General features: G+C 38.1%; 1 long non-coding RNA gene across 1 annotated transcript; it reads right to left on the bottom strand.

Annotated features, from left to right (window-relative positions):
• Positions 1 to 3,133: 3,133 nt before the first annotated feature.
• Positions 3,134 to 9,167, bottom strand: LOC139044856 (uncharacterized). Its single transcript, XR_011502211.1, has 6 exons — positions 9,076 to 9,167; positions 8,071 to 8,137; positions 7,195 to 7,215; positions 7,089 to 7,118; positions 5,876 to 6,018; positions 3,134 to 3,278 (listed from the first exon to the last, which is right to left on the bottom strand). It is a non-coding gene; the product is annotated as an uncharacterized lncRNA (long non-coding RNA).
• Positions 9,168 to 13,859: the final 4,692 nt, after the last annotated feature.

Here is a 13,859-nt window from a genome sequence, read left to right as displayed (position 1 = left end):
GATGTGTACGGAATAGAAAAGATATGAATGACAGCTCTTCATTTTGCAAAATATGCAAACCTGAAGAGAATGGCAGAATTTTTTTAAGTACTAAAAAGAAAATAATCTGTCAAATAAATTCTATAACCAGTGAGAATATGCTTCTAAAAGGAAGACAAAATAATGTTTCCAGACTCAGAAGCTGAAAGAATCAATGACCAGCAGACTTGCTTTGCAAGAAATGTTAAAGGAATTCCTTCAGGCAGAAGGAAAATGAGACTAGAATGGTGGATGCCAGAGGCTAGGAGGGGTAGAAATGGGCAACTGATGGTCAGAGGTACAGTTTCCGTCATGCAAGATAACTAAGTTCGGGGGACCTACTCTATAGCATAATCCTTATAAACTAACAATGCTGTATTGTTTACTTAAGATTTGCTGAGGCGGTAGATCTTATGTTAAGTGTTCTTACCACACATGTATATACCACACAATAATAACCATAAAGTGGGTAGGAGGACGCTTTGGGAGGCGATGGGAATGTCTATGGCCTTGACGGTGATGATGGTCTCATGGGTGTGTATTCATCCCCAAACACATGGAGTTGTATACATTAAATATGTACAGCCTTTACATGTCAATCATATTTCAATAAAGTGGTTTAAAAATAATAAAATAAAAAGTCACCTGTGCAATTTTAAGCACTAGGTGTCTGATAATTTGTCATAGCAGCAATAGGAAACTAATAAATGCAATGTGGGAGTATTATACAGAGCATGGACATTGGAATCTAAGGGGTCTGAATATTGTTTTTTTTCTCTAACAATTTACTAATTGCGTGATTTGGGGCAAGTGACCTAATTCTGTGCAATGTTGGATTCTTTATCTGGATGTAGTAATACCTGCTTCAGTAGGATTGTGTAAAGATTGAATAAAAGTACTTGTGGTAGAACACTTAAACCCTCGGACAGAGTAAAGGATAATTATTCTTGCTGCCATGTCAGGCATTGTACTGGTGCCTTCTATTTGTCATTATGTTGATTCTTCCAGAACTCCGTTGGGATGTACTCATCCAGGAGAATATGGCATTCAGATAGGCTAAGGTACTTGGCCAGAATCATGTCACCAGTAAGTGAGAGTCATAATGAAAATTTTTGAAAGAAATAGAGATGTGCAAAGATGCTTATCTGAGCGGCCGGCCATTGATCAGACATATTACAGCTGACACATCCAGTCTCTTCCAAAGGACAGCCACAAAGCAAAGTTATTTCTCGCTGCCTAATTTCTTAACAACACCTGATTGATAGAATGTTGATATGACCTCTTGCTTTCTTAACGAAATATATGTTTTGGAACCAGGCTGTATTTGAATTCTCTTACGAATAAAAGTTTCACTGGGTCAAATTAGTGAGTGGAAGTTTTAGTCAATTTTATATATATATATATATATGTATATATACACACATATATATGTATATATGCATACACACACATAAAAGGCATATATTATAAAACAATATGCATGTTAATATATATTAATATTAGAGGAAAAGCTTACCAGATATACATTGCTTGCTTGTAAAAAGTGAAGGGTAGAGGAGAAAAAAAATCAATGACTATTCTTAGGTTTTGAATTTGAGCAAGTGCACAGTCAAATTAGCTGAAACTGGGGTAACGGTAGAACAAAGAGTTCTATTTTGGCTTGTTAAATTTCAGAAGTCTTTTACACACCAAAGTGTCAAGCGGAGAGTCAAAAGGCACTTGAAGGGAGAGCATACAGCACACGTAACTCAGCATTCTACCAACTTCCCTTCACTCTGATTCCTCAGCCCTCTCCTTCTGTTTCTTTCCTATGTCTCTGCTCCCAACAGTGGGCCTCTCTGTTGCTTGCACCCCTCTGGGGACTGGAGATTGGATTTCAGTTTTGGCTGCTGCTCTCAGGAAGAGAAGCCCTGTCTCCAAGAATTTTGGTGAATAAAATTTTGTATCTCATAAAGGTCACACAACAGCATAACGTGTGGGTTTTTAGCTGCCAATGTTTATAATAAACCATTGTATAGCTGAGAGTTTCTTTCCAGCTACGTGCTGGATGTGAATCAGATTTCCTCATAAGTTTGCTTAAAATTAAAGTTAAAACTAAAGGTAAGATTTTGATTAGTATTCTAGTGATTTCATGCAAACTGGCTGGATTGAAATTCCTTTTAGTACAGAATAGTTCAAAGTTAAAATGGGATTGCCTGGATGATTTTCTTTCCCTTTAAATAACCACCCAGCTGTGTCTTGACCTGCTTCCTTCTATAATCTTTGTTGCAGAAGATGATGAAATAGCGCTGTCTGTGTTAACCTGAGGAATATTGACATACTGAAGGATATTAGAAGTATTGGCATATGATGGTTGCAGAAAAATTTTATAGAGAACTGAGAGTAGATGGGTGACATGGGCCAGCTGTGTCCCTCCACCAAAGATATGCTGAAACCCTAACTCCCAATACCTGAGAATCTGATCTTCTTGGAAATAGAGGTCATGGCAGATGGAATTCATTAAGATGAGCTCCTACTGGAGTAGGGTGGGCCCTTATTCCAATATGACAGGTGTCCTTGTGAGAAGAGGAGAGAGACCCAGAGGGAGAAGACAGCTTGGTGCCAACAGAGACAGACTGAAGGTTGCATCTACAAACCACAGAATGACAAAGATTGCCGAGACCAGTCAGGAACTGGGAAGAGGCAAAGAAGGACCGTGCCCTAGAGCTGTCAGAGAGCCAGGCCCTGCCTGCAGAAGGAGGAGAACCAAACTCCTGTTTTTGTAGCCACCAGCTTGGGTCCTTCGTTATGGCTGCCCTAGGAAACTAACACAGTGGGAAAGAAAAGAACGTATACAGTATGTGCTTGATAGATCACTTTATTATGCATGGCAAGCTTTTTCTCATTCTGTAGTGCAATTAACACAGAGAACAAAGTGGAAAAAATCAAATAGTTCAGAGAATATTATTACCACTGATTTAAAAGGAGTGACCATTGATCTCGGGTTGTGTTGTTCATGTAACACTGTTTGATTGAATTTTCTTTTTTGTGTTGGAAATGCTGGAAACCATTTATGGCTCAAATTCTTTTTAAATTCCAATATCATCCATAAGAGAATGCATATAATATGCTACTCTTTTGAATTATTCAAAAGGATGCTTTAAAAAAACTTTGGCTGTATTTGTTAGATGAGGGCTAACATAACGTTGCCAGATGGGTAAAGGGTTGTTGAGTAGGAATAATCATCATGAGCACAGAGAAAATCGAATCTCCCGCCAAGCCTGTGGATAAAGAGAAAGCATTCAGATTAAGTCATTGCCAAAACCCTTGTGCCCTCTTGTTTCTGAGCGTTACCTAAATGTAACTGACCAAGTGTTCACAGTTGCCTGTTTGTTGCCCTCTGCTTTGTCTCCACCAAATGTTAGTCAGGTTTATCTCCTTCTTACGTGCCCCTGAACTCTGCTTACCTCCGAGCCTGAGCAAGCACTAGGAAGGGGAACGTGCCCCCTTACCGGCTTACCTGAGAATCGACTGACCACAGTGGACGCTTTGCCTACCAGTGTCTGCTGCTCGTTTCCCTCGGCTTGCCCAATTTCCCCTTAAAAGTTTCTGCTAATCTTTGCTTCCCTCTCCTTACCGATAGAAGGAAGGCCTTTTTCTGTTTGATTTTGAAAAATGTGCAGATTGTTGAGATTTGAGAGTTCTCCCTACTGCAAGCTCTTGCTTCTGGATGAACTTTCTAGCTGTCAAAGTTTGGATTTGTTTTGATTTTTTGATTTGACATGAAAAAGACCTTGACCAAAAACTGTGCCTACGTTAAGATCACTCACATGAAAAAGCGTTATTAAAATTATTCCAAAGTACTTATATAATCGGACTCTAGAGGAAATTGCTGCTCTCTCTACTACTTCTTTCTTTGTTCAAGTGCTTACGTTACTCGTCCGAAATTAGTTTGATGGTTTCCCAATGGACTTTTTTATTGTCCGTCTATACTCCCTCTCACTCTAGCTGCCATACTCCTGCCTGTGTAATGTGCCTAAAAAATCTACCCAACCACATCACTTCTTTATCAAATGCTATTCTGACTGATGATTGTCTGACTTTATAGTCATCTTTAAAACTAGGTAAGACGTGTTGAATGCAGAGACTCTGGCCTACTGGTGCTTATATCCCTGTGGCTATCTCATTGCATGCCCACGATGTGGTCAAGAAATATCTGACGACTGAACGAATACAAATTTCCTTTGGACTCTTGCTTGCCAAAATAATAACACAAGAAACAGTATCTATTTCTAATCGTTTCTTTCCAATCTTTTAAAGAACTCCTTTATTTCCACTTCTTCAAATCTCATAGCCAAACTCATTACACAAACAAGCTGCTGTTACTTTTCCTGGTTCTTCAGGGACTTCAGAAATATCCACTGCATGAATTTCCATCATCTTTTCCTCCCCTTGTCACTTCGGACATGAGGTTCAGCGGTTCAGTTCTGCATTTTAGCCCACTTGGTTTTTCAGTTCGAATGCTATTCTCTCTCAAACTAAGGTAGCCAAATTGTCTTCCTCAGCATCCCCTACTTAAACCAAGGAAAATATACACACAAAGGATAATGCCCTGAAGGAAAACATCAACGACAGAGAAATAAAAGCAGAGCATTGCCTCTTTTAAGGCATCTGTGCTCAGCACTTTTATTTGCTACTCTAATCCTGAAAACTTGCATCCCTTTCTTTTTTCTCCCTTCCTGATTTGGTCTTTCTTTCAACCCATTGTTTAATCTAGCCTTTCCTTGGACCATTGCCCATGTTCCTTTTAAGCCTTTCTATTACCAACCTATTTCAGTTCTCACACACCTCCGCTTAAACAGAACCTGCACTTTTCATCTGTATTTATCTGCTCAAGATAATATGATTATATCCTCTTTCCTGATCAGATATCTTCAGCTATTACTTAAAGCCTAGAGAGCCAAGTGCGGACTCCTCACTCTGTCATTAATGGCAACTGAGAATTCCATTTGAAGAAATTCTCCAAGGGCATTTAAAATAACTGAAATCCTCTGCAACTAATCCACTTTGAATTGTCCGACTGTTTTATTTTATCTCCAAAAGGATTGCTTTATTTTGGAGTGAAATATTGAATCTTTCATAGAATTTGGAACACATAGTATAGTTTTAGGTCAAACTGGCTTTCTAAAGAGCGAATTGCTAATATCTCCTTAACTCCTTGTTGGTATTCTATTAGAGCAGTGGTCCCTATCCTAATTGTTTAAGGCAAAGCTTCTCAAACTTTGTGGTGTTATAAACCATACAGGAATCTTATTTAATGCAGATTCTAATTCACTAGTCGGAATACAACTTTAGACTCTAAATTTCTGACAAGTTTCCAGATGATGCTTGTGAAGCTGCCTGAAAGATCACATTTAGGAAAAAGTTTGAAACAGCCTCCAGGCGCAGATTTAGCAGCAGGGCGGGCTGCAGCCACAGTCATAGACGTTCTGATTCAGGGCCCTTATATAATATGTCTTTCAATAGTTTCACTAATTCTACAGAGTGGCTAAGTATTGTTGTAACACCTATTTTGTCCACGAGATAATTGAGGTTTAGAAAAGACGAAGAATAGTTCAAGGTCATGAAACTAGTGATCCGGAACAGGACGCAAACGCAGGTCTCTCCGTCCCCAAAGCAGAGGCTCCTCACCACAGTAGGACAGAAGATTTCTTTCAGTAACATTTAGATCAGTAACTACACTTCAGGAGAGCTCCCCCGGGATACATTTCTTAACCTGGGGCTGCTTTTGGTTTGATGGCTTGCTTTTGCTTTTTCTTGCTGTAACTGTCACCATTGACTTTTCTGGAGAACGAAAATGTCACTAGACCCAGCTTACCTCTGTAATCCCGTCCTGTGGTACTGAACAGCATTCTAACGATATTGCACTGGATATGGATATGGATATTCAGGATAATAAATTGATGGATCAGGTTGATAAGGTCTATCTTCTTGAGATAGCTGAGAATTAAAATACTCTCTCTGTATACCAACAAAAGGAAAGAGAACATTGTAGAGAATTGAGACAATGACAGTGCAAATATCTCACAATCAGGTCACTTAAAAAACTTAAGTTGGTAAAGCTCATAGGACCTTATACAACATCTCCATGATTGTGTTTCAAACATTTAGTTTTTCACTGTTTTCTGAGAAAAATGTCGAAGAGAAGGTAAAAATGATCGTTTCCATTTCTACTGTTTGTTGAAAATGTTGTTGTTTTGTAACACACATGGTTCATAAATGATAGCCAACCACTGGAAAAAGGTTTGATAGCCTTTATAATGTTATCTCTAAGCTTCTACATTGCCCATCCTTGACTACTCCAGGGCAGATGGATTTACTAATTCCAGTTTAGGTGGGATTGCTACTGCTCACTTGAGATTTATAACGAGCTTATTTTCTATTAAAACTCCTACATTGTTTAATATTGACTTCTGTTAATGCAAATATCTTCATCCCTCCTTCTCATCTTTTTATTGGGTGCCATTTTAAATTCATCTCTTTACTGTATTGGTAACATCAATGTTTGAGAACTTATCACATTAACAGCACATACCAAAATAATATGAGTTGTCAAAGATACATTGCATTCAGAAAAATAATAAATAAATGAAATTTTCTATCTTATTTATCATGGTCAGTTTATCCAAATGATTTCATCAGTCTCCAAAAGAATCAGCAGGTGGAAATTTACCACACCATATGTGCCTTTATCACCCTCTGTGCTCCATTAAACATATGTTACACTTAACAGAATTAGAATTTCAACAATTGTTTCATCAAGGTAATTATTTATCAACAAAGACACCTAAGATCTGAGGGAATAATTGTCTTCCTTAGGGTGGCATTGTGAGTTTCCATCTAAATGCTACTAGTACACAAGACTTTTGGGTCTTTTGCCAGTGTATCATAAATAAATAAAATCAATGTGCACTTGAGCCAGTCATTATACAGACATGTTTCAGAGCTATGTATTGGTTCTTATTTATAGAATAAATACTCAGAGAAGAAACTGTGGTTGTAGTGTACCACATTATCAGAGGAATGCTTACCGGGTATCTTCTCACATGCCTTCTAAATCTCTGTTAAAATAAAGAACAAATTAAAAATTTAATATGTGTTTAATTCCTAGTTTTCTAGGAAATGAGAATATCTTACCTCCTCAGATGAATCGGCTCCCTTGGAAAAAAGAAAAGAAGAAAAGAGTTAACATCTTAATTTTATAACTCTAGAGTGTAAAAAAGCACTTAGCTGCTACAATTATGATTGAACAAAATGGAAGCAAAGTCTTGGTAACTGATCCACTAAACTAGTTTGTTTTTGTTTAATGGCGTCTTTAAGATGAGTGAAGGGTAGGCTCTTGCAATAACTAATGTGCTACATTCGCATATCAATTCATTTTGGTTCAATTTCCTTTGCATGTAAAATGGAGGAAAATATCACCGTGAATAGAAGAGGGAAAAATGGAAAGTTAAACTTTGGATTTGCTCCAGACAAATGGTTTCTATATGACTATGTTTTGGTGACTCCAAAGCTATTCAAATGTTTGTTGTGCTGATAAAGTTGCCATTACGTTTTTGGCTATTCTTCTTGATTTTCAATTTTTGCACTTCTGTCCTCTTATAGAAAGCTAATGTGATAAACAATTTGTTTTTGAAGCATTCACTATAATTTGTCCGATAAATTGAAATATTATTATTATTTCTTGATGGGCTTCTCAGTAACTAGACAAAGTAAACCAAAGTGAAAGAAATCAATAATTTTAACAGAAGAGGAAACAAAGGAGGGTGGAGAGGAGGAGGAGAAAAGAGTTTCAGGAAGGTCAGGTGTGTCCATTTTTATTTGTACTCAAGATTTATTCTCGGTCCGTAATAAACTTATGTAGGTGAATTCAAAGAAATTGTCTGTGTTAAAACATTAAAATTAATACAGCCATGTTCAGGTAAATGCAAACATAGGCCAGAATCCAGGAAATAAGAGATGTTTTGGAGAAGTAAGGAGAACATATTCTTCAAAATTCCATGACATACTTACAATCATGGCAACCAGGAGAGCCAAGATAAAAAAGACAAATGCAAGGATCTTCATGTTTGGCTGAGTCCTGTGAAGCATACATGAAACATCAGTAGCACATTCATTCCTGCATTACAAATCAAACATTTGTTACTCAAACTAGGCTCCAAGCATTATGAAACATGTTAGAAATACCAAGACAACTGACACACATTGCCTGGCATCATGGAACTGAGAGACTAGAGGGGGACGTTGATAAGTAAAGATAAGTGCTCTGCTATGGAAAGCTGTGCTAAAAAAACACCCATAATGGAAATCTTAAACAGATCGAGTGAATAAGAGTATTAAAGCAAAGAAAAGGTAAATCTAGTGTTAGACTCTACGGAATGAGTAAAATGGGAACCTGCAAAGAAACATAAATGAGAGAGAGGATAGCGTGTAGGAAGCAAAATAGTTCAGCTATAAGAAGGACAAAGAAGGAGCCAGGCTGATCACTCAGATGGTTGTGAGAGTCTAGTAGCCTTCCATAATGATGTTCGAGACAACAATGAAGGTGGAGTTGAAAGAAATGTTTAGAATGTAGAATGACAAGCAACAGGGAATGTTTTTATCATACATTTAGTGAAAATGAGCCTGGTTTCTGACTTAAAAGTTTTAGATGGTGTAACCCTGGTATTAGAAAATTCGTGATAACAGGTGGAGAAAAATCAACCTGAAAATATATGAGGATACTTTGAGAAATTGCATTGGCAAAAGTGATTTAATCATCCAAACTCTCTTATTCAACACAATTAACCAAATCTGGAACTCTTTATATGTTTCCGTAATTCTGTATATGCAAGTGAACACAATTCTGTGGCTGCTGACAAGTAAAGAAAATTATTGATTTCTGAATTAGAAATCTAAATAATATTTTTCAAGCGCAAAGGTAAATAATGAGTAGAGACTTTTTTTCTGATCAATATATACATTTTATAAACAGAAGTAGAATAAGACATCATATTAGACTGTACATGAATATATTACCTTTCACCAAAGATGAGAATCAAGAGCCCAAAGAGCTGGAATTCTGATGCCCTGAGGAGTGATGTGCTTTTCTAGAGGGCTCACCTATTTAAACACACTGACATCCTCCATTTGTCATTCTAAATCCTGTCAATTATGAGATTATATTATAAAACTGAAAATCATGCCCAAAGTCTGTGCCCACAGATGACAAAAACAAACTTAAGAGGGTGATTTTACAATAGCGGATTGTGAAGCAGAGTGACCAGGAACCAAATGTACCCAGCAAATGACTCCCAGTGTTAGTCTAGGCACGTGTGAGTAAGCCAAAAGGAACAGTGTGCTAGAGTAAACAACATGTAGAAATGAATTGAGGTGGCAAAAGTGTTTCTGTAGAACACCATCTGCCCTGTTCCAACAAAGGGGCGTCCGAGATGGAACAAGTCTCTGTCAAAAATCGCATCAACTTATCAAAATGTTTCCTGTTGCCTGACAAACAGTGAAAACTGTCATGACAAAATCGGAGTCAGCATTTATTTCCAATGTGTTTCCTACAAAGGATCAAATTGTCCTTTTATTCTACTGCCTTTAGAGCATTTTAAGTCTGAAAGGGTATTAAAATGTTGGCAAAAGTTTGGTAGTCTTTTCAGTATTGTGTGATAAAATAATTCAATTTTTAAAGTCAAATGACCAGATGCACTCAGTACTGTTTATTAAACATAGTAACTAGATGCAGGTGTTTTGGAATTTAATTTCCTTCCTCTGAGTCTTTAGAAGTTCATGTTCCTCAACAGAAGCCATGTGTTGACATGAATACGCTAGATAGAAGGAAAAATTAGCTTTTACTAAGTCTCTAGGCTAATGTGGATAAAGGCTGACCTCTTTGCTACTGGTTGGAAAATTCAATGCACTCAGAACTGAGTATCATAAAATGATTGCTAAAGTTAAGATAAATTCTCTATACCAGTCCATTGTTACTCAGCGTGTGGTGGGTGGGACCATCAGAATCAGCACCACCTGAGAGCTTGCTGGAGATGCAAATACATAGGCCCTGTTTCTAGACACGTTGAATCAGGGTCTCAGAAGTGCACTAGGAATCTCATTTTAACTATATCTCGGGAGATTTCCGTGTACCATAAAGTTTAAGGAGCCACATAATAGACACATAAATGTATTGTTTGTCTGTAGACCTGACCCCATTAACAGAACTTAAAGTTTAATTTTATTTCAGGTGTTTTAAGGCAACATTCGCTAGGTGAATATTCTATGGTATATTTGAACACCTCATTAAAATTTTTTGTTATTCTCTAGCTAGTATACAAAGCCAGAGAGATGCCTCATTAAGGCAAACAGAGAATTAAAGTCAAATTCAATTTTAATCAATCTGATTGTTCCTTATTTCATTGATTTCTAAGCATTGTAGATAGGCAGGATCTTCTCAAACGCTTAACACATCTGTCTTGACATATTCTGATGGAAAAGAGATATACAGACTTCAGTAATGATGAAATAATTCCGATTGTCAAAAATAAACCGTGCTTTATTCATTTTGGAAATGTCAAATGACTTTCTTCCTTTCTTGTTTCCTTTCTGTTTCCCTCCCCACTGACTTTCTTCCCCTTCTTCCTTGCCTCACCTGTTTCTTCACAGATTCATTTAGCCAATGGTACTAGTCACTATTCTGATAGACCTGTGAACGTCACAGCCGAGTCAAGAAAACATGAACTACTGCTCCAAAGGCACAGCCACCCGATGACAGCAACAAACACAAACTGCCAGTAATAAAAACTGATAGGTGCTGATATACACATTTACAGCCTACAAGTAAACCTAACTCAGGCATACTTTAGGTTGGGACACCAAAACGTAGGCTTTCTTCCGCCCGTTGTTTTCTGCTCTAACACCATAGGAAGTATGGGGATTATGGATGACAGTGGGAAAGAGAATAGTGGACTTTAAACAGCAGAGTAAGCTTCTTGTATTAGTTATGGTTTCATACTCTAGGAACAGAGGTCATTTTAGAAGATTGACAGACCAGAATATATCCTGATACTTTATAATTAAGTAAAACAGATATCTTATCCTCTGTAAACAACCACCATGCAGTTTGATAAATGCCAGGCCTTTCATTTAAAAGGGAAAAATCAATAAGAGCTACTACTGAATCACAGGTGTGACATTTAATTGGTGGCATAAGAATGCAACCTGCGAATGGGTATTAACGGTGTTTATGCTGGATTGTCTTTCTCCTTCTCCTCCTCCTCTTGTTTTTCTTCCTCTTCTTCTTCTTCCTTCATTGCTCCTACAATGACAACACGGTCTACAGTCTATGACAAAATCCATGATGTTGGTTTATTTTACCAAAGAACCATTTTGTGTTATGTTCTCAGGGGAATTACTGAAATGAAAAATACTGCAACTGACAAATCTAGAACAAGGTATGACTGCCTACTAGATAACATGAAACCTCCTGGGCACTGGGCATACAAAGTGACAATCTCCTATTTCTGCCCTCAGGGAGTTATCTTATGTTATGGACTGAATGTTTATGTCCCCGCAAATTCGTATGTTGAGGCCCTACCCCACAATGTGTTGTATTAGGAGGTGTGCCCTTTGGGCAGTAATTAGGTTTAGATGAGGTCATGAGGATGGAGCCCCCATAATGGGATTAGTGCCCCTATGAGAAGAGGAAGAGACACCAGAGCTTCCTCCCTCCCCCATGGAAGATGTAGGAAGAAGGTAGCTATCTGCAGACCAGGAAGAGGGCCCCCACCAAGGACGCTTCTGGCACCCTGATCTCGAACTTCCCAGCCTCTAGAACTGTGAGGAATGTCTGCTGTTTAAGCCACCCAGTGTGTGGCATTTTGGTAGAGCAGGCTTAGCTGCCTGAGAAATCTTGTCATTTGTTTAACAGACATGGTTAAAGGCAACCATAGACAGAAGAGTCCAGGATAGGGCTGAATATATGAGTCCAAATTAAGAAAAAGTTCTCTAGACTGGAGCTGAGGATTTAAGAGCTTACTGACTGTAATGAAAATTGTGAAATTTGAAGAGACCATATAGAAAAAAAAATGTGTAGAGTAGAAGAGAATTAGGCTGAAGGCAAAAATCCTAGATAACAATTGACAGGAAATGGAGAAGTCTGTGAAAATCTCCCAAAAGTGAACGAATAGCAGAAGAACAGAGAATTTCCGGACGATTTGTAAATTGTGGAAGCCAAAGGGAGGAAATTTCAAGTAAGAAGCTCCATTCATAATCCAATGTTGCAATGACCTGGGAGTTTGCTCACTCTCTTTAAACTACAATTTTCTCACCTGGAGTAATTATGCTAATAGTTGGGACTGGATTAAATGAGAATGTACATAAGTCACATTGCAAATAGAAATTGTTCAATTACAAGCATTAGGGTTCGTCATTTTTTTTTATTTTTATCACCATAATCTTCATTAGAAAGGATGTCTTCATTTTAAAAAATTCTCTAAAGATGAGGGAAGAAATGAAGACCAAAGCACAGTGATAAACATCCTTGGAAAATATGACAGTCCCACAACCTGGAAGAATACAGGGAAAAAGTTAGAAGTCTGATCAGACAAAGATCAATGTACAGAAGAGCGGAGGAGGTAAGTTGAAGGCAGTTATGCCAAATAGACTCAATTTTCTCTACGAATGATTGTTGTCTGGAATTGGCTCATGGCTGAGATGAGTTAGATGCTTCAGAAAATTAGGACTACCTATTGAGAGGAAAAGGTGAGAGGTATATGACCAAACACAAGAAAATGATTTGGAAAACAGTACCACATTCCATGTTTAGAAAACATAAATGAAACTATTTTTTCCCCTACACACCTGAGTGTTCTCAGTAGAGACGTATAAGGATATTTAAGGACTTTCCAGGAGTGAGCTGTTAGCAAATAGGGCTCCTCAAAACCAGCGGTCACAGGAGTTATTTGAGTTATTACAAGGACAGATTAAATGAAAAATTTGAAGTCTTGAATTAGAAAAAATGGAACTGAATTAAAAATGAAGAGAGAAAATAAAAGTATGTGGAACGATCAAGGGCCTGGAGGTTTCTGTAAAGTCAAAGGAAAGGTATTTTTGCTTCAACCCTGGCCCCTTCCAAAATATACACAAGATCATATTCTCTTCCAACGGCTTCCATCTGAAACCAAAGTGTAAACTTGACCTGCAGACCTCTCACAACCTGCATGTCCCTTTCTCTGTGACCTAGTGTCTTTGTATTCACTTCTTGCCTTCTTCTCTGTCTGGGCTGGACTTCTGGAAGTTTCCTCAAACACAGCAAAGATCTTTCTTTTGCAGTGAATTTGCACCTGCTATTCCTTCTGCTTGGACTTTTCTTCCTTCAGGCTTACTCCCATGATTAATGCATAACTTTTCTTCACTGTCACTCTACCATAGAAGACGTTCTTGACTCTCCTATTCAGAATTGCCTCTGTGCCCCCGCCCTGCCTTTTATTTCTTTAGCCCACTCTTCACCACCTGAGAGATTGCGGATTATTTGTGTGCTTCTTGTCTGCCACTCTCAACTACAATGAAAGGTTCATGAATTCAGGGCTTTTGTGCCTTTTGTTCCCTGCTGTGACTTCAACATCCCTCAGAGTGCTTGAGGGCCAGCCTCTCAATAAATAGTCAGTAAATAAATATTTGTTGAATGGAAGTCATTGTGGACACCACTGCTGGAGGGCATCAGAAGGTTATGTTCTCAGTGGGTGCCTACTGCTGTGCAGTGACAGTAGGGGTTATCTTTGGCTCTGTGGGCTGAGGTAGGAAATGTGAGGACCCAGGAA

The sequence above is a fragment of the Equus asinus genome, chromosome 3 (assembly GCF_041296235.1).
Source record: "Equus asinus isolate D_3611 breed Donkey chromosome 3, EquAss-T2T_v2, whole genome shotgun sequence".
Classification (NCBI taxonomy): Eukaryota; Metazoa; Chordata; class Mammalia; order Perissodactyla; family Equidae; genus Equus; species Equus asinus.
The sequence above is the reverse complement of the archived record's forward strand: the minus strand, read 5'-3'. Positions and strand labels throughout refer to the sequence as shown.